Raw genomic sequence first — 20,043 nt, 5'->3', positions numbered from 1 at the left:
GCAGCAAGAATAGGTTTCAGTCAAGCAATAGAGTCCTTAAAGAAACAGACGATTAAGTATCTCCTAATTACTTTCTCTTTAACTTTTTAAAGGAAAGGCTGACACTTTTATGTGTGAAAATCTAGTAAGAAAAAAAAATATATATAGCAACCTGAATATATTCTCTAACCTTTAACTATTTCTAGAATGTTTTTAACATTTCAAGTCCTATAATAATGGATAAATTATATGATAATGGAGAAAAGCTTATTTTTTTTTCTCTCTCTCAAAGACTGCCTTGTATTTTATGGAAAGATAGCTAAATAAAATGTGTTTAAGGGAAACAAAAACGAATATGAAAGGGGGATGTGGTTTTCATAAAGGGGGCTTGGATTTTATCACATGTATTTATATCCAAACTACCTCTTTACACTTTTATTTCATCATACTCATCCCTGAAAACAAGTTGGTATAGTGTCAATATTACTTCTATTTCAGTAGACAAGACTTCTTATGACTTTCGTAAATGGGTGTTTAAGCAGAATTTCCACATAAAGGCAAAAAAATATTTTTATTTCTAGTGAATTATCACTACAAAGGATTTAGATAAACAAGGATGAATAAAAATACTCAAAAAAGCTATGTTTCCTTCACATACTGAAAAAATAAAATGTAACAAATATAAGTGAAGCTCTTCTTCACTCATTCTCCCCACCTCTCTCCATACAGATAACCACTTTCTTCAGTTTTGCATTTACAGCTATATGAATTTGCTTTCTCTATGTATGCATGGATCTCTAAAATGTATAAAAATTTTTGCAAGTTTTAAAACTTTATGGAAATGCTACCAAAGATACACATTTTTTTCCTTGCTTTTCTCCTTTAAAACCCATCATTGGAGTTTGTGAGAGATTCAGGTTAACAGATATAAATTAAATTCTTAACACTGCTGAATGATAATTCTATTGTCTAAATTTGCTAACAGTGTATAATCCATCCACTGTTGATGGCACAGCAGGTTGACTCCAATTTGCAAGTATAAACAATGCAAAGAGTGCTTAACTTTCTTAAATAAGTTTCAGGATACATATGTGAGAATTTCCCAACAATGTATACCTAGAAATGGAAGTTCTGGGTCTTAGTATAGGCACTTCTTTAAATTTATATTTACTAAGGCGCTCTTCAAAGTGTTTCTATCAATACATGCATAAGAGTGTTTATGATCTGCCTTTGCTCCTCAGTGCTCGCCAACACTTGGTACTGTCAGGGTTTAATTCTAATTATTTTGACAGCTGTGAAATGGCAGCTTTTCATTGCTTTTTCTTAATGCAGTGTAGTTAAGTAGCTTTTCTTCTGTTTATTGGGCATTCATTTTTTTCCTCTTTTAGAATTGCTTTTTTCTGTATCTTTTGTCCATTTTAATACAAAGAGGCTCATTTTTCTCCTTATAATCAAAGAAGTCCTTTTCATATTCTAAATAATAATCCTTTGTCAGTTATAGACATTACACTGATACTCTTCCTAGCCGCAGTTTATCTTTCATTTTACTGTTGCTTGATATACAGAAATTTTTCACTTTTAGGAAGACAGATTTTTTTTAACCCTAAAAAAATACTTAAAATTTTGTTTATTACATTTACATCCTTAGTGCAGTAAGAATTATTGTGTGTGTGTGTGTCTGTATGTGTATGGTATTAAAGAAAGATCCAATTTAATCTTTTTTTTCTTTCCAAAATGGATAACTCAACTCCCAATAGCATTTAAATAATCTCCCCTGATTTGCAATGCCACCTCTCTCATACATCATTCTTTCCTATGTGTGTGGGCACATTTCCAGCATTCCTTTGTAATGGTATTTTTCTGTACTTGTACCAACACCACATTCCACATTGGCTTATCATTGCTTCATAATAAATACTGATATTTGGTAAGGCAAACATATTTTGATTGTTATTAAACATTTGCCTTCCATACACATTTTAAGATAAGCTTGTCTAGTTTCTTTAAAAAATACTCTTTTAAGATTAGGAATGGAATTAGGATGAGAAGAACTGACATTTTTATGATACACAGTCTTCTGTTAGGGTTTTACACTCCACTTATTTAATTCTACTTCAATGCCTTTCCACAAATGCATCATTTTTTTTTTCCTTGAAGGTCTTGTCCAACTTTGTTAAATTTATTCCAATGTAATTTGTACATATTTGTATATATTTGTACAAATAGGATCAAGTTTCTTTTTCAATTATATTTCATAACTCCTTGTTAAATATCATATTGGGCAGGGGGTAATGGAGACCAGGGAGGCAAGATGACCAAAGTAAAGTTATTTTTAGTTTTAGGCTGACCCTCAGCCTAAAAGTCAGCAGGTCCTAAAAAGAATCATAAGACCTGCCTCATGGAAAATCACAAGACCCCATTTCCTCAGGCAGTAAAAGCCACAAAGGCTGGACATTCTTAAATTACTCCCTGTGGGTAATTCCACAACCTTAAGACAATGGAAAAACTAATTGCCCAATGTGAATAATAAACCCAAGTTAAAGAATAAGCCACTCCCTATACAGTTAGTTTATTAAAAAAAAAAAAAATCTTAAAAACCCTTCATTAAAGGCAACAGGGGTTGGTCCTCTTTCTCATTTGAGGAGAGACTGCTGCTATTTTGTAAAGTAGCTCCTTTCTTACTTTTGTGCTTAATAAATCTTGTGTTCCTTTCTCTAAATGGCTTGCTCATGAATTCTTTCCTGCACAAAGCCAAGAACTCTTCTTGGCAATGGGGCTGAGGCCCTCCCTCATGGGACCTTGACCTGTCTGGCATCGAGATGACTTATTCTATTTCCAGTAATTTGAATGTAGACTATTTAGTGTTATCCAAATAATCACGTATGTGACAAACCAAGATAATCTAGTTTCTTCCCAGTTATTATGAATTTTATTTTGTTTCATTTCATGTTTTTTACTTACTGCTCTGGTGATTAATTCCACTACATTATTTCTACAGAAATAATGATTGTTCAAGTATCTTCATCTTTTATTGGCAGTATGTTAAGAATTTTAGTTAGAAGTGGATATTTAATTTCATTTACTGCCTTTTTTTTCCAATGGGAAATTTAATATACTATTTCCAGACATATTCTCTTCTGATACATATTTTTTTCCATAATAAATATTCTAATCTTGAGCCATCCTTGTATTTGTGGGATAATCCAACTTGGTGTTGAAAATAGATCTTTTTAAACTTTTATGTCCCAGGATTTGATATCTCAGTATTAGCTTAAAATTTGCCATCTATGTTAGCATTTGAAATTAGATTTTAATTTTCTTTTCTCATTCTGGCTTGAATTATTTTTATCAACATATTCAAACTCCATAAAATGAATGGGAAGGGTTCCTCTTTTATAACCTCTAGTTGATAAGGATACTGTTTAAATTAATCTTCAGTATTTGTTCAAAGTTGTCTTTAAAAAATCAGTGTATAGAGTACATTAACTACTGACTCAATGTCTTCAATATTTTTTGACCAATAAATTTCTATTTTCTTTTGTTATCAGTTTTATAAACTGCATTTTAAAAATATTTATTTATTTTAGAGAGAAAGAAAGGAAGAGCATGAGCAGGGGTGGGGGAGCAGTGAGGGAGGGAAGGAGGAAGAAAGACTCTCAAGCCCCTCCTCACTGAGCAGGGAGTACGACATAGAGCTAGATCTCAAGACCCTGAGATCATGACCTGATCCAAAAGAGTTGCTTACTGGCTGAGCCACCAAGATACACTTAAATTGTGTTTTCTTGAAAACTGTCTAGGTTTCAAAAGTACTGAAACAAAGTTCTTTATCATATCCTTTAATTTTTATTATTTTGAATTTTGCATTTTAATTTGCAAATTATATTCATAAAATTATTTTATCATTTTTGTTGTTACCTATCTTGATGGAATTTCTTTTTTTTTTTTTGAAGATTTTATTTATTTATTTGACAGAAAGAGAGATCACAAGTAGGCAGAGAGGTAGGCAGAGAGAGAGAGAGAGAGAGAGGGGGAAGCAGGATCCCCGTTAAGCAGAGAGCCCTACACAGGGCTTGATCCCAGGACCCTGAGATCAGGACCCAAGCCGAAGGTGAGGCTTAACCCACTGAGCCACCCAGGCGTCCCTCTTGATGGAATTTCTGTCATTTCAATAAGTAAACATTAAATTTTGTTTAATCTCTCAAATTTAGGTTTTTATTCTATTCCTTTAATATTCTTTCTTATAAGTATTTTTAAATCTCTTTAAATTTCTTTTAGTTTAATTCTTAAATCAAGTGTTTGGCTCATTAAGTTTTTGGCTTCTCTTTCCCTAAAATTCATGTTTACAGCTATAACTTTCCTCTAATTATTTACCAACTCTATCATAAAAGTTTTAATATATTGTGTTCTCATTATACTTTAGTTCTACATATTTTCTTTCTAATATACATATGATTTATCTTTGATCTATGATTTTTATGTTGATTCTGAATTTCTAAATAAGGGCTTTACATATTTTCTTTCTGTGATGATAATGGCAATTGATATTGATATTGGTTGACCTTTTGGTATGAAAATATCACTTACATAATAATAATTCATGAAAACATAGCATCATTTACATATTGATCATTTTTATAACTCAAACAAATAATCTCTGTTTTGTACCTGTCAAGTTTACTCCAAAATGATACGCTGGATATACTTTTCTTTTGTGCTTTCTATTTTTATTGCCTTTTCTATAGACCTTTTCCAAATCCTGCCTCACCTTTGCCGCACTTGAGGTTTATTTCCTTATTTTTCCCTTAGAGGTTTGAAAAGTAAGGGTCATATTCCTGAAGCATACAAAGAACTTAGAACCTTAAACTGCATAATTTCTCTCTCAAGTCACATGTCTGAATTATATTTTATTACCTACCTCTCAATTAGACATTATTTATTTATTCAGCCATTTTATTTTAATGTCTCCATTTTTATACAAATTTTTTATATGCTAAATTTTTTATCCTGATAAGAAAGAAATTTAGGATGCCCTGAGATGAAGGTTTAATGAGGGTAAGCTCTCTTACTTTCCATAGGAACATATTTTCTTCTGCTTTTTAGGCCCCAAATTATAAATTAGCTTATTTTCAAATTATGGGCTGACAAATATTTTCTTAGAACCTTGAGGATACAATCCTGTACCACTTGGGCTTCTGTTGTTGATGCTGAATAATCAATTGTCTCTTTTGTTGTGTTCTTTGGAAGTTTATCTGTCCTTTCTCTCTGAAACTTTCAAGGTCAACCCTTCTCTCTTGCTAACTCTATCTGGTCCTCTGTCGTTTTACTAAAATCAGTCTCGAGGTTTTGTCTGTTTCTTTGTTTCTGTGTTTTTGTTATCCTGCATAGGGTTTAGTATGATTCTTGGATTCAGAATTTATGTTCTTTGTTAATTCTGTAAAAATTTTTATATGCATACTTGCACCATGAACTCTCACCTTTTATTTATTATCTACGTCTGGAATTCAATCGCACACTTCTCTAATTTGCTTTTTCTCTTTTCTTTACATATTGCTCCATCTTCCATTTCACTAATACTTAGTTAAGCTGTGTTCTTATATGTTTATGAATCCTCCATTGAGGATTTATTTTTTCAAATTTCAGTAATCCTATTTTGCATTTATAAACATTTGATGTGGATTGTTTTCCAGCCAGATTAGAACTTTTAATAATTGTGTTCCTTTCGCAAATTTTGATTTTTCTCACACTTAACTGTTTAAAAACATTAACTTTATATACTTGCTTCCAGTAATATTAAATCTTTAGTTTTCCTTTCTCTCTTAGTTTAAGGACACTGGGAAATTCCCTTTTACTTGCAACATAGTTATGCATTTATATTTTATATTTTACCATTTCATCATAGCCATGCAATTATATTTCACCCAGGATCTTTATATGCTTGGTTTGAGATTTTTTTAATAATATCTATCTACTGTAATGTCAAGAAATAAAAGACCACACTTAATTATTTTCATTTTTGACTTTGGAAAAGAAATTTACAAGAGTAGATTTTATATGAAAAATAATAAACTTTATACATCTTAAAAATTGTCAATTTCATTGCAAATACACTCTTCTCCACATACATACATGTTGGATGATGTTGCCAACATTATCTAAATTTTATAAACCCCTTTTACATATCGACAACTGCAGTAATTTGATAATAATGGTTGTTAACAATATTAATAATGATTGGTCATCTGTAAAATAAGTCACATGAGAATAATTATTCTTCCCTTTTTAGGGGAGAAAAAAATTATAAAATTATAAAATCAAATTTTTTGTGTCAAATTTTGATATTGTATATAATGTTTACTAATTTTAGTATTACTCAGTTGGTAGATATGAGTACAATTTTATCTTACTCAAAATTGCATGTTATTCTTCTTAGTACAATTATTATTTAATATTACACCAATGTTATGTTTGACAAAAAGATAAGTTGTGTGTTAACATTATAGCATGGTTCCCAAATGCAAGGACTCTGAAGGTGCACAGATAAGAATTCAAATATGGTATCCAACAATTATAAGTTTTAGAAATGATCTGACATCTCACCTTCAGTGTCTTAATCTGGAAAATTTGGAGAGTAAATATTGTAGCATGAAGTGCTAAAATAACAATGATGATAACAACACAATAGATAACACTGGGCAATCATTAAATACTGCTGTAAGCACTTAGTATTGATCAAACATTTTCATCTTCACAGGAGAGTATAAAAGAGGTCCTATTATTATCCCCACTTTACAAATATATGTGATGCATGCAAAGGTCTTAGCATAATACCTATTATGGTATAAATGCCTTAAAAGTAGCTAGTATATTAAACTTAAAACCCTATAATTTCAAGATGAACTTATGAATACTGTGGTTAAGAATGACATGTAAAAGGCATAAAAATAATAAACAATATACTATCACATCTGAAATGCCCTGAACCACTAATGGATATATTGTTTATTCCCTATAACCAGTTGAGAAATACTACAATTATTTAGTTATGAAATTTAAAATGTTTTTTTTTCCAATTAGTGAGTGATAGAGGCATGGCAATAATTCTTAATATATTTCAGACTGTCTACCAGTACCACTATGGCTCCTCACCTCTGTCATTTGTTTATTTTTAATTCTTCTTTTAGTAGCTGTCATGATGGTTCCTTTATTTTCTATAGAATCCAAGGCTGAATTTTTTTTCTGGCCATTATGGTTACCTGATAACAAAATCCTAGCTTTTACTACTGTATTAAAAAATGCACAGTGGTGTATTTTTTTAAGGTCAAAATAATAAAAATCAAGAAGAGACTTAATTTTATTTTCCTAAATTATAGGTTCTATAAATGATGGTTTTATGAAAGATCTTGTCCCATATTTTCTATGTAATAAATGGAAAAGGACTGCATTTATCTTTTTTCCTCCACTGAATGAATGAGTTTAAAATATTAAAAAGTACTCAAAATGCATACATACATATTAATGTAAAATAAAGGCTTAGAAATTATAAAACACAAAAACAAAATAAAGTAAAATTTTAATTTGGGAGACTAATATATAGGATCATACATCTGAAGAATTTCAGTATCAAAAACATAGTATCATAGAAAACAAAAGTAACTACCAACAGTCATTCATCATGTCAGTCCCTAAATGATTCCTTACTTTAAGTTTATATAATCATATAAATGACACTGGATCTTCACAAATAAAGTGATTGTTCAAAGATAAATGAGGATTTAAAGGTTATTATGACCAAGTTAAGAACAAAAATCAATGAAATATTCAAACGAAAAATTTGTGAGGGTAAATTTTAGCAACATCTTTTAGCAGATGTTCATTGTGTAGAGGTACTTAGTAGAAAAGAAATTTGGGTAAATGTGCTAATGCCTCAGGTATATGCAAAACTCAGTTTAAGTTGAAATCAACTCCTTAAATACTTTTTAAAACATTTCAGAGAAAAAAGTTGTAAGAATTTGAATTAACCTTTTTCCTATCTTATTTTTGCTGTTTCTTTCCTTTGTGGCCCCTTGTCAAGATATATACCTTAAAACTGCATATTGTCTAAGATGACAAATACTGAAGGAAGTAAAGAAGCAAAGCCTCTGACCTTTTGTTCTATTTCCACTACATATTTTAGATATATCATCTCAAAGACTGCCTGCATTCCATTGCACTATTGTGTGCAAGGTCAAACTAGTAATCATTATTAAGCAGAAATCAATCAACGCTAAGAAAAAAAAAACAAATAGAAATATTCTCCAAAACTTGCAAGAGACTTTATTATGAATTTGTCAACTATTTTTCTTTTTATTTTCCCAAATTATTTAAAAATGTTTACTAGGACACACAAATTCAAGAACGTATTTGAATAAGAACTAGCAGAAAGGAGATGATGGAAAGAAGGCCATAACTATCGAGCTCAAAATAAAGCTAAAATGCAAAAGGTGAACTTTGGCTATGATTAACCATGACTATAAGATTAATTAAACCCTTTCTGATCTTAACAAGCAAAAATCTTGCTTGTGAAGCAAGGATCATAAAGAGAATCCTGCATCTGAAAAAGAAAAGTATTCCTAACATCATGCATATGTTAAACACAGACACAGGTGTCATGTTTCTTATAAACCATGGCATCTATCAAAATGCTCTTTTTTTTTTTCAAGAGTCATGATTTGCCAAAAACAAGTCCTAAAGTGCTGCCTTCCATGAAACTCAACTAACTTTTGCTCACGTTATTCCCTAAAACTCCAAATCCTACCATTGCTTTGCTAGTAAGATAAACTTCAATCACTAGAATTTGTAACATGAGGAGAAGCCATGATTCATTGGCTTCCTTTGCCATTTAGTCTCTTTCGTTCACATTATAACCAAAGTTTCTCCAAACACTTCTTGCAATCTCCTGTTTAGTCAACGTATACCGTTTCCCCGTATTTCAGGAAAGCAATTCCCTTTGAAGTCATTTTGAGCTCTAAAAGGCATGGAGAAAATCCCATCAATAATGGACCCAAGAGGGGTGCCTGGGTGGCTCAGATGGTTGGGTGTCTGCCTTTGGCTAGGGTCATGGTCCCGGGTCCTGGGATCGAGCCCCACGTCGGGCTCCTGGCTCAGCGGAGAACCTGCTTCATCCTCTCCCTCTGCTGCTCCCTCTGCTTGTGCTCTCTCTCTCTCTGTCAGGTAGATAAATAAAATCTTTAAAAAAAAAAATAAATAATGGACCCAAGAGCCATACAAATGTTTTTGTGTGTTTTGAAAAGCAACTATTTAACTAAAGTTCCATTCAAACAGAATGTGTCCTATTTTAGGATGGTTATTTGCAAGTCCTTATAAACTCTTCTAAGAACCTTATTAAGCTTTCCTGATAACTTAGATAAATAGGGTAAGTTTTTTATCCCATTGTTCTATTAACAATCTATCACTTAAAAGTGATATAATAAGGTAAAAGAGCACAGTTTGCTTCCATTGAAACTTGCCTCCATAGCTTTTACACTCTACATGTTACTTTAACACACAGCATGCAGCCAGAAATTGAGTGTTATCATAAGTACAAGTGAAAAATAATTCAACTATATATTGTCAAATGATCAAACTTTTGAATAGTAATAAATCCAACAAAATATAATAAAACACCAACTTATACACCATGTATCCTGAGAGCTCTCAGAATTTTTCTCTTACCCAGATCAACATTTGCTGTATGTTGTACCTAGGGACATGTTTATAGTAGGCCTAGGGTTCTGGGTAAGAGTTTCATCTCTGGACACACAGAGGCTCATATAAAAACAAGCTCATAAATTTGGCTTCATTAATGCCATGCTTGATTCCAACAGCTTCTAAAATGGAGATCATGGGTAGGAGATGTTGATGTATTACAAAGGATGGGCAAATTCACATATGCAAAAAGACAACTGTAGAAGTACTATTTTACATTTATATACACTGATAATTTTCAAAAATACTTATTTTTAATTAGATTTAAAATATACTTATTTTGAAGCATTGGTATATTTATGCTACTTTGTATCATTTTATATTTTCTCAGTCACTTGAGTACTAAAAGTACAACTACCAGTGTGTAAATCATAGACCTGAAACAGTGATAACTCCTCTTCTAGATACCTACATTGATAATCACACAATGGCTACCACAGCTGTCTTTGCTATAGCACACCCACAGTCCATCAGAAAGTTATAATCCATGAGCTATTCCTAAGCTTCTATGTATATTAGGACATTTCGCTAACTTTGGTGATCGTAGGAGATAAAAATTCTGTGCTTTCACTGGGAATTTTAGATGATTTCTTCAGTTTTTAAAGATAACACCTAAAACCTAACACAGTGACATGGACATTCCAAGAAACTTAGAATTTTCAGTGTCTTTAAAGCACAATAAATCCACCCCAAAACAAAACAAAACCAAAAACCTAAACCTACAGTAAGTCCCTTTGATGGATAGTCCGGTTTACGCATGCATTTACTTATGTGCTCATTTTCTCATTCATCATATATTTTTTGAGCATCTTTTATGTGCAAGTTCATATACTGAGTGCTGGGGCTACATTCTCTAAGAATTTAGCACCTTAGCTGGAGGGATATTATGAATTACAGAAAATAGTAACAATGTTATACACGTGGCTTAAGCTAGTAGTGTTGGAGGAATTTGGAAGATAGCAAAAATGTGAAAAGGGGAAACATTGCATGGGAAGAAAGATTAAAGGAGGACTCTGAAAGTTGTGCATGATCTAGTTCAGAGGTGGGGTTCAGAGATGGGTGTGGTATTGGAATGTCAATCAACATCCTAGTTTGCAGAAAGGGAAGGGTTAAAAAATCCAAAGAAGAAAGCCTGAAGCAAATGGAATACTGACTGAACTGAACGCTTGCCTCTAGACATAAAGTTGGGTAAGACTAGAAAATGAGAGACAGATGGTTGAAAAGACAATGACTAAGAATTCTGAACTTTCTGTTATGCAACAGGGAGTCCTAAAGGCTCCAGAGTATGATCATGACTGTTAATTAAACACTTAACAGTTCTTTTGTAATGTGTCCACCGCTGCTTAAATTATTTTGCAAATAACTACAAATTTATTCTTTATAACAATATTCTAAGGTAGATAATCTTATTACTCAATCACTTTATACTTGGAGAGCTGAGAAAGTGAGAAATTAAATAAGGGGCCCAAGGTCACAATGGGGAAGTGGTGAGGCTGGGATTTGAATGTAAGGAGTCTGTTTCCAGATTCCGTGTTCTTACTCATGACACTATCAAGTGAATGAGCAAAATTAAATTTTAAGAAAATCAATCTGAAAACAACATATGTATGTATTTAAAGATCCGAAAAGACAGGGAAAGCAATTAGAAAAATTTTCAGCAGTATGAGCACGAGGAAATGCTTTTTAAACCAGAATGGTGGTTTGGATAGGTAAAATTCAGGAGTCCATCTTGAACTTAAAACTTAATATAATGACTATGCAATAAGTTAAACCATGTCACTTTGAAAGAATCTATGTCTATCAAATATACATACAAGATATTAGAGTTTAAGACTCTTATCTTTTAAATACTTGATGAGATCTGTTCTTTTAAAAATCAGAAGTAGTTCTAGTATAGTTTTTCTTAATTAGGAAATTATTGTTTTTTTGTGGATGAACAAGAGACAATTGCTAAATGTGAAAATATTGGCCGTGGTTGCTTTGGTTCTATTTTATGTGGTGTTAGCTCTCTGTTTGTAAAATTTTGCATTTTACTGATTCCTCACAGACAAAACTGTGTCTTTGTGAATTGTCTGTAAGCTTGTGGAGATAAAAATTCCAGGTTATTTTGAAGTTATGCCTGTTTGTATCATTCGCCCACTCAAGACATCACACATTCTTCCAACCACCCCCTACACTTGGAACAGGCACCAAGTTAATATACGCCAGGCAGGCCACCTTGCTCTTCTCCTTCAAAAACTCCTATAAAACCATCTGCTCTGGGAGTCATTCCAACTACAATAACCACCTACTACTTTCAATTGCCTATAATATCCACATCCACTTTCATGAGCACTGCTGACATATTTTATCATTAAAAAATCCATAAGACAAGATATTTTCTAAATATCTTATAGTGATATTTAACCTCCCACCAAACATCTACATTCCTTTAATATAATAACATATTCTTCTAAGCTTTTCTTTCATGACAGATTAAGAAAATATCAGTTTCAAAAGAGTAAAAGAATTAACATTTAATTTGTATGTGACTCTTGGATCAAAATGTTTAGCCAACCCAGTTAGTTATTCTGATTTGGGTTTTATGCCAAACTCTTCATGGAAAACGTTCAGAGAAACTATCTAGTTGGATACTTTATGAACATACATAGTGTAGAAAGTAAACATGTAGTGAATTGTTTTTAAATTAGAAGTCTCTGATTTTCAAAGTTCATTATAGATTACTTTCTAGGCCACAACTAATTTTGATCACATGATTTTTTTTAAAAGATTTTATTTATTTGAAACAGGGAGAAAGAGAAAGCGAGAATGAGTAGGGGAGTGGGAGCAGAAGGAGAGGGAAAAGCAGACTCCCCACAAGGAGCTCAATGCAGGGCTCCATCCCAGGACCCTGAGATCATGACTTGAGCTGAAGACAGATGCTTAACGGACTGAGCCACCAGGCGCCCTTGATCTTATGATATATTTGATAAACTAATCCATGGAATAGAAAAATAAAATACAACAAAACACATTTTATCATTATGTAAAACAGATATGACAGAAATAATTTCTTTTTATTTTTGAGACAGTAAATCTAAGAATTCCCATGCTACTTAACACCAGAATCCCAATGCCAGTGAAACCCCTAATAATTACATCAACAACATGCATATCTTCATCGGGATGGCATTAACCAGGTAATAATCTGAAAACACGCATTTTTGACTTTTGCAAATGTCTCATCTTGCTGAAAAATAAAGAGCCTTTCTTTATATTTCCACAGCAAGGATCTACAGATCAAGAGACAGGTACCAGAAGACTGAGAACAGAAGAATTAATACACTGATGCTACAGAATAAGGAAGCACAGTGGGAGATTTCTGTCAAACTGAAAGGGCAAAGCCCTGCTGTTGCTGGGTGGAGGTGGTGGGTGGGAAGATAAGAGCCAAAATACTGGAAACAGGAAGACACGATATTAGACATACTGGCCTTCTCACTCTTCTGATGGAAAAGGAAAATATCCAAATAGGGCAAGGCAATGAAAGACTCCTAGGAATAACCTCTGGCAGACCTTCTCTGTGACTGAGAACAATGCTGTTTTCATAATTGCGTGTCCTCTACGGGATGAGAGCAGGGACATAACAGCGGCTGAAGGAGATGCCCAGTCAAGTGGATCTGAAGAAAGCCCTTGCAGGGTCCCATAGACCTTATTATGGTGAAAAAAGCACCCCGAATTACAAGGCCCTCTCACAACATGGACTCAAAATAGGAATGATACAGGGTCAGGACAAGTAGGTGGTGAGTGTGGAACACTGAGAATCAAGACAATTCCATGATCCACCATCATCAGAACCCAGTGTCAGCCAGAAGCCCAAAATATCAGGCAGGTGTCCCCAGAGGGGACACTGGAAGATGCCAGTGACCATGGAACCTTTGTTACAGTTCAGCAGATAGAGAAGGGACAGTGTCTTCCTCCTTGTTAAGGGAAAACGTAATGTGCCCTTTGTACAGAAATGCTTTCTGGGAAGGAGAGTAAAGGCAAAGCCAGTGAGTAGAGAAAGATACCTAGAAACACTAGTAGTTAAATAAAGAGAAACAGTTTTAAATCAGGAAAGACTCAAGTATTTTAAACGACAAAACGAATTGTTTATTCCGTCAGTTGACGGGGGTGACTTCAGAACAAGAAAAGATCAACCAGAGAAATTAAAGCATTCTGTTGCACAGTTTGAATTTTGATTACTTTGTATTTTACTGCTTGTATTAATCTATTTCTTGCCAAGGTTAGTAAGTTTTACGTAATAATGTGAAATTAACTTAGCTATTCTTACCATTAACTCTATCCCACAAACACTTAGATACAAAATGAAAGAGATGATTAAAATGTCCATTAAGGGGTGCCTGGGTGGCTCAGTTGCTTAAGTGACTGCCTTGGGCTCAGGTCATGATCCTGAAGTCCCAGAATCAAGTCCCACATCGGGCTCCCTGCTTGGCGGGGAGTCTACTTCTCCCTCTTAGCCTCCCTCTTCTCATTCTCTCTCTCTCTCTCATTCACTCTTTCAAATAAATAAATAAAATGTCCCTTAAAAGACAACTAGATGGGGCTCCTAGGTGGCTCAGTCGTTAAGCATCTGCCTTTGGCTCAGGTCATGATCTCAGGGTCCTGGATCAAGCCCGGCATTCTGCATACACCTCCCTTCTCAGCGGAAGCCTGCTTCTCCCTCTCCTACTTCCCCTGCTTGTGTTTCCCTCACTGTCTCTCTCTCTCTCTGGGTCAAATAAATAAACAAAATGTTTAAGAAAAAAAAAAAGACAACTGGAGAAGTTTAAAATGTCTATCATGTAATAAGGCATTTTGAATGCCTACTGTGTTTTAGGTACTTGTGAGCAATGAAGCAATAAAGATGAATAAAGCATGATTTTTTATTGTTAAAAACTTAATATGATAATTATTTCTAACAATATGCCTAATCTGAAACCTTTCAGGACAATTTGACTTTATTTTTTTTTTTAGTTCTTTTTGAAGTCATTCAACAAGTTTGTTTTGAAATTTATGTGGATTTATTTGGAAAGGTACACCTGTTTTTGACTGTTTAGAAAATATTAATTATCATCATCAATATGCTTGCAATATTTCCTGCCAAATAGAAAAGAGCATGCATGGCGTACATTTCTGTGCTTACACATCTCAAAATCACATAAAATAATGCACATAAAAGCAAAATTTTAAACTGCAAATCAGTATATATACATACTTTCTCATTTGAATAAGGGTAAAAAAAACCTTAGAATATAAAAACAGCCAGGTGATTATCTAGAATCTGTTAATCACTGTTTTCCTCATATGAATCCCAATCAATTCAACTATATATTTGAGAGTAAGGAAAAACCTGTGACCCTAAAATTGTAAATTTTGTCTCCTAGTACTAAAGTATTTAGTCTTCACTTTATTTATTAAGGCCCCAAAGAAATATTTATATAGCAACTAATATTTGTTAACTATTATTTACAAGTCATTTTATAATATAATTTCTTGACTTAAAGATAAGATACCTTTTGTCCAGAGAAACCTATTAGAAGGTAAATTTAAATCAGAATCTTGTAAAGACAAAAATGAATCAAATGAGACTGACTGAATTCACACTATATGCTGAAGATCAAACAATATATAAATGAAACGGCTAATAGAAGTTAAGTTATGGATGTTCTTGGAAATGGAAGTTAGCAAAAACTTACATATAATATGATTACCACAGGCCAGGAACTGTTGAGATTTACATAGATTAACTCATATATCCCTTTACACATTTTGGGGTAGAAATTATGGCTACACCTTTTTACATAGAAGGAAACTGAGGCACAGAGAGGGGTAAGCCACTGGCTCAGGGCCACCAGGTTGTTAAGTAAAGTATTTGGATTTGGATTTAAACTACCAAGTCCCAGAGTGTGTCCTCATCATCACTGCAGCCCTTTTGAAGATCAAATTACATGGTTCTGGTATGTATTGTCTTTCCTAAAAAACAAGTAAGAAAAGAGGACACAGATACAAGACTGTCCACTCAAGTACCCTATTTAACATATTGTCCTGGTTCACTGTTTTGTACAGCACACTATGAATCAGAACTAGAATGCATTACATTTTGCAGAGAATCTGTTTCTCCACATTGCTCAAAAAACACATACTACTTGAGATTAGATTTCTACTAAAATTCCTCATCTGCTGTATTTCTCAATTATATCTATTGTATAGGTCCCTCTATTATAGAACATGAGGTTTCCACTCCTTTCATATGCTCTGGAAATTATCCACACTCTTCTAAATACTTTCTCTCACAGTTACAGATTTCCATCTGTAGCAGGGGTCAACTTTTTATGTAAAAAGCCAGATAGTAAGGATCTTAGGCTATGTGGATCATATGGTCTCTGTCACAACTCAACTCTACCCTTGTGGTTAAAAGATAGGCATAGACAGCAGGAAAGCCAATGAGCTTGGCTGTGTTCCAGCAAAACTCTATTGATTGACTGACTGACAGACTGTACAAAGCATGCATAGTATTGGAATTGGTGTGTGTGCCATAGTTTTCCAACCCCTTATCTCTGAGAAGTATTTCTATTTTTGCTCTTTCTTTTGGGAGGGAAATAGGATTTAAAAATGCTCTCCCGTTTAAAAAATTCACTTAATTCTACAACAGTTATCTGTGTGTCTCTATCAAACCTGTATTTTCTTGACTATGATTTCGACTGGAAAATGGTCTTGAGCCAATTCTCATATAGTCTGTGTTTTTACAAACATGATCATACTCAATAGCTACAGTAACCCTGTGAGTTATCTAACTAAAGTTATTCCAGTTTACAAAAGAGATAACTTCCATAACCAAAAATTATAAAATGGCTTCTTAAATCAAATCCTGTGATCTTTTTACTATTCACACAATTTTTGCATTACATAGAAAACCATGTGATTATTATCAGTCACATATTACCTCCTAAATAGATTTTTCAAAAACTTCGAACTCCATTTCCCACTTTCTACAAATCCTTTAATATTTCCGACCTGCCTTCCTAAATTCCACAGAATTACTGAACCCCCACATCATGACATCAGTGTTCCTCATGAACATGAGTCACACTATAGTTTTGATAGCAAATTCTGATGCAGATAAAAATGAAAGGAAATGGTATTATATTATCTACATTATGCGCATTATTAAATTTAACTTAATCTTATAACAACCCTGAGAACTAGTAATTAGTAATTACTATTCTGTTGTTACAGGCAATGAAATGGAGGATCATAAATTCTAAATAATTTACCCAAGGTTTTAGAGCTGGTAAGAAGCAGAATTGGAACTCAGACATAAATAGAACTGGAAACTGGTATACTTTGTATGACATCATATCGTGTTTCATGGTTATTTATGGAACTCAATATCAGGTCCAAACTTCCAAATCATCAGTGTACTTTTTCTTGTGTAAACTCTGCTTAGAATTCTCTACATTTGTTAATAAGGACCAGAAAAAGTTGCCTGTATCATTTGAACAGTGAAGTTAAAAAATCACAGAAATAGCTTCAATATGAGTTTTATTACTGTTTATGTCCTAGAGAGCTTGGAACATTCTGAATGAAATTAAAATGCATTTCATTGGTGTGGAATCATGAACATTTGTCAAATTGTTTTGTACAAAACTCCCTAGGTTTTCACAGCTGTATAAAAGCTTCTTCAAAGAAATAATTGCAGGATGAATAAAAACAGATGTGGCTTTTTTGCACATTATCAACAAAAATCCCTTTTTTATCTTGCCAATATCTTACCATAACTTCATTTATGTCACAATTCTGTACACAACATGTGCAAAGCAAGTATATGACATTTTCAGTACATATATAAGATTCAGTACATATACAAGATATACATATAAGATTTCTTGGTTACTTCTATTTCTCTAGAGATTACCTGTGCACAGGAACTAATTTTGTATGTTTTCTAACTAAAATCAACCATTCATGCTGCGCACTCAAAGCTACACCAAACATTCTCCAGTCTATTAAAAGTTATTGAGTCAGAGCATTTAAAGATATTTTAAATGAATGTGCACTGAACATTCTCCAACTTGGTCAGGAAATAGATTTTGGGAAGTTTTTAATTCTCTGCAAACTTTAAGAAGAGGAAATTACCTTTGGTTATTTAAAGCTAGAGAAGATTGGTCTTTATAACTTTAAGACAATGTGCTATCATCAACCCCAAGGCAATGAAAGAGTCTTTCTTTTTAAAAAGTCACTTAGTGGTTTGTTTTTATAAACAGTGTTTTCACTGTTGTAAATTCAAACACCATAGAGTACTTTTTAAGGCATTCAGATGTGGGATCCAGTTAATGTTGTGTAATATAAGGCTAAAAATTGAAATGTAATCATGTGCAGTATCTAACAATAATTTAAGCTTTCCAAAACATTAGAAATTGAGGGTGTTAATACACATGCACAAAATGATTCTATGTGACTTTCCAAAGATTAAATTGCATACTTGGTATGGACAAGAGAAGAAATTAAATCAGTATATGAATGAGTGCTATTTTATTAGGTAGATGTTCTAGCACAGCCTACTAATACCACTGTTCTACTGGAAAAGATAATCACTTCTTATTTTTCAAACTGTTAAATTTTCAGAGCCAAGCTAGCTTAAAATTAACTTAGTGTATTAGCTGTGTTCACCTAGAAGTTCACACAGAAAAATATTTTACAGCTTTTAATTGTTTCAAGTTTATATAGAAGATAAAATATATTTTAACAAGCATCTACATAAGTGACATGATTATTTTATTATAATCTGAAAACCTAATTATCACCTTTTTATGGAGGACAAGGAACAGCTTTAGAGGCAAATTAATGTATCCTATCAGTGGGACAGTTTGTCACTTTATTAAATAATCAACATCTTGGCAAATAAAATTGTTATAAGCTTCATCAAGAAGACAAGAGAAGGGACCCCCCCTCATACACACACACACTATTACACATTAAAATTAACTTCCCACAGGTTTTTAAACATTTTACTACACTTTCATTGTGTTGGATAAGGTAGAAATGACAGCATTAACTTCTCTTTAAAACATAAAAACAAATATGTTTTATATCAGCTTTTAAAAGTAAACATACTTCTGGCATTACACAGCTACATCATATATTTAATTGTATGTAAATTTAAAAGCATGTTGTGTGTTATAATAACAAGAAATCATGATGTTCTAGTAAAGAGGTATGTAAAAGGGTGTGCATCATTAAACACAAGTCAATATTAAGTGATTACCTAAAATACACAGTAGCCAATAATTTCTGCACATTGAAAAGCCACTATGTGTTAAAAAAAAAATATATATATATATACACACACACACACTTTATCTGCTTTCATCTAAATTGGAAATACAAGAAAAATTATAATCATAAATGTATGGAAAATATGAGATTTGTTAAAATGCTTTTAAAGGAAGTATAGTATTACTTGCATTTTTGAGACATTTATAAAATATTTTTTAAGAATTATTTAATACTTCTAAACCAGATATCTATGTAGGAAAAAAATCCTTTAAATAACCTAAGCATTACACCATAGCAATGCTATCGTTCCTAAATTATCTAAGAATTTTTTTTAATAAGAATTTTTTCTTAGAATGCCCTCAGTTCCAAATAGAAAACTGTTTCAGACATTCTGGCATTTATTTAATTAGTAATGCTACAATTACAAAAGAGTTCAACACTTTTGACTTTTAGTTTCACTGAAGTAAAGTCTCTTCCACATCAGATTAAAACTGCTCTTGTTCATCAAATGTGATAGAAAGCTCCTTAATTAGTCAGCAAGACTCAGGTAACAGATGACCTTCGACCTCCCACACAGACTGTTCAGATTTTGGCATTTTATTTCAGACTCTCAAGTGTGCTGGCTGGCATTCAAATACAATTCAAAGTACACTTTGCTAAAAGACACGCAAACTTTCACATGAGAAGGACCACTGGTATAAATATCTAAGTTCTGACATTAACACAACGTTCAACAAAAACAACTACTTTGTCAGTGTGCTTATTAAAAAGGACTCTCCCTGTGTTTTCTGGATCACAAGGATCACTGCAAAGACGAAGTGCATGTGCGCCAGCGCCCTCTGCTGGCTGGATTATTCAACTTCATTAAATCAGAAAGTCTTTCTAAGCGTTGCTTATAAAAAGGATGCCTTAAAACTTCTTACTTTCTGGAATTCAGAATGTATGGAAACTTTACATAAGAATGTGACTTTGACCTGAATTATAAGTATTGTGACAACATGAATTTTCTGTGAGGATCACAATGAA

The 20,043-nt window shown here is 32.9% G+C and overlaps 1 protein-coding gene across 5 annotated transcripts in view; it reads right to left on the bottom strand.

Annotated features, from left to right (window-relative positions):
- Positions 1 to 20,043, bottom strand: part of DGKB (diacylglycerol kinase beta) — a 681,931-nt gene that overhangs the window by 258,410 nt on the left and 403,478 nt on the right. The window lies entirely within an intron of this gene.

The sequence above is a fragment of the Lontra canadensis genome, unplaced genomic scaffold, assembly GCF_010015895.1.
Source record: "Lontra canadensis isolate GAN:19392208 unplaced genomic scaffold, GSC_riverotter_1.0 scaffold2, whole genome shotgun sequence".
Lineage (NCBI taxonomy): Eukaryota > Metazoa > Chordata > Mammalia > Carnivora > Mustelidae > Lontra > Lontra canadensis.
This window is presented reverse-complemented; position numbering and strand designations above follow the sequence as displayed.